Below are 2,500 nucleotides of genomic sequence, written 5' to 3'. Positions count from 1 at the left end.
GACTCCCTGATCTCCCCGGCCTGGTTGGAGCTTGGGAGCCCTGCAGCCCCGGACCCCTGCAGCCCAAGCCCTGCAGTCCCTGAGCCCCTGAGCCCTGGAGCCCCGGAGCCCCGGAGCCCCGGAGCCCTGCAGCCCTGCAGCCCCGGAGTCCTGCAGTCCCAGAGCCCCGGAGCCCCCAAGCCCTGCAAGGGCAGGCTGGAGCCCTCCCGCAGAGGCTCGGGGCCGGCAGATTGGCGTCATTTCAGTCCCGGCCATCTGGTCGCGCCTCTCGCCTCGGCCATCTGGTCACCCGCAATGCTTTCCCATGGAGCGACCAGATGGCCGGACTTCCCTGGAAGTCCTGATGAGGTGCCATTCGCCTCCCGGATCCCAGCGAGGGCTCCAGGAGGTCGGGCACGTTTGCGCCCTGGGTCCCCTCTGTCACCTCGAGTGCACAGATTACAAGAAAGGGGGGTAATTTTCCTCCGGATTACTAGGGGCAGGGTATGCCCGGACACCCCTCCAAGGCTGGTGGTTCTCTGCCAGGGGGACCAGATGGGCTATGCCTGGGTAACACCACCCGGGGCTTCCTTCCTCCAGGCCAACGGCATGTCAAAGTGCCCAGGACGGGCTCCATGCGTCCCGGGCAGAGCCAGCCGAGGTTCTGGGCGCTGGGGTCCATCGGGGCCTGCAGAGGCTCTCCCTGGCCTGGGTAGGGTCTGGAAGCTAAGCCCCAAGCCCGCCAAGAGCAGGATGCCGTTTAGGCGCCGGTCGAGCGGGCGAGTGGATTTGTAGAGCCCTGGCCCCAGCCAAGCAGGTTCAGAGCCTCCCCGTGCCAGACTGATGCACCTGAGGGCCCACCGGAGGCCATGCCCAGCCCCCGGCAGCGCATGGGCAGCATATCCCCAGACCTGGTGACCTGGCAGACTGGGACCTGCTGGCAACCTGGCCCTGCCAAGCCCCAGTTCTCTCCCAGGGCTCGACAAATCGACGACCCGATGGCCGGGCTTCCCTGGAAGTCCCGATGAGGTGCCATTCGCCTCCCGGATCCCAGCCAGGGCTCCAGGAGGTCGGGCACGTTTGCGCCCTGGGTCCCCTCTGTCACCTCGAGTGCACGGATTACGAGAAAGGGGGGTAATTTTCCTCCGGATTAGTAGGTGCAAGGGTATGCCCAAACACCCTCCCGGGGCTGGTGGTTCCCTGCTGCGGACCAGATGGGCGATGCCCGGGCAACACCTCCCAGGCATCCGGGGCTCCCTCCTCCGGCCCGCAGAGTGGCAAAGTACCCGGGACGGGCTCCTTGGGTCCCGGGCCCTGCAACCCCGGAGCCCCGGAGCCCCGGAGCCCCGGAGCCCTGCAGCCGTCGAGCCCTTTCAGCCCCCGAGCCCTGCAGCCCCCGAGCCCCCGAGCCCCGAGCCCCGAGCCCTACAGGCCCGGGGCAGGCAGATTGGGCGTCATTTCGGTCCCGGCCATCTGGTCGCCCCTCTTGCCTCGGCCATCTGGTCGCCCGCAATGCTTTCCTATGAGGGCGACTAGATGGCCGGACTTCCCTGGAAGTCCCGATGAGGTGCCATTCGCCTCCCGGATCCCAGCGAGGGCTCCAGGAGGTCGGGCACGTTTGCGCCCTGGGTCCCCTCTGTCACCTCGAGTGCACAGATTACAAGAAAGGGGGGTAATTTTCCTCCGGATTACTAGGGGCAAGGGTATGCCCAGGCACCCTGCCTGTGCTGGCGATCACCTTCCAGGGAACAAATGGGATGTGCCCCAGGCAACACCTCCCAGGCGTCCGGGGCTCCCTCCTCCGACCCGCGGCGTGGGGAAGAGCCCGGGACGGGCTCCATGGGTCCCGGGCCCTGCAACCCCGGAGCCCCGGAGCCCCGGAGCCCTGCTGCCCTGGAGCCCTGCAGCCCCCGAGCCCTGGAGCCCTGGAGCCCCGGAGCCCCGCAGCCGTGGAGCCCTGCAGCCGTGGAGCCCTGCAGTCCCCGAGCCCTGCAGTCCCGGAGCCCAGGGGCCCCCGCAGCTCCTGAGCCCTACAGGCCTGGGGCAGACAGATTGGCGACATTTCGTTCCTGGCCATCTGGTCGCCCCTCTCGCCTCGGCCATCTGGTCGCCCGCAATGCTTTCCTATGGTGTGACCAGATGGCCGGACTTCCCTGGAAGTCCCGATGGGGTGCCATTCGCCTCCCAGGTCCCAGCGAGGGCTCCAGGAGGTCGGGCACTTTTGCGCCCTGGGTCCCCTCTGTCACCTCGTGTGCACGGATTACAAGAAATGGGGGTAATTTTCCTCCGGATTGGTAGGGACAAGGTATTCCTGGGACCCCCCTCGGCCTAGCGGTCCTCAGCCGGCAGCTGGACATGCCAGGATGCCGGCCCAGCCCCGGATCCGTCCCTGGGTCTGCCGCGTGGCAGGAAGCCCTGGATGGGGTCCGGGGGCCCGGCCGGGCCCCGGGTCGGGTGCCCCGGCCCTGGGCCCGGTCCCCCGGCCTGCCGCACTGACAAAGGACCAGGACGTGGTTTCCTT

Source organism: Lissotriton vulgaris, unplaced genomic scaffold (assembly GCF_964263255.1).
Source record: "Lissotriton vulgaris unplaced genomic scaffold, aLisVul1.2 SCAFFOLD_5057, whole genome shotgun sequence".
NCBI lineage: Eukaryota > Metazoa > Chordata > Amphibia > Caudata > Salamandridae > Lissotriton > Lissotriton vulgaris.
The sequence above is the reverse complement of the archived record's forward strand: the minus strand, read 5'-3'. Positions refer to the sequence as shown.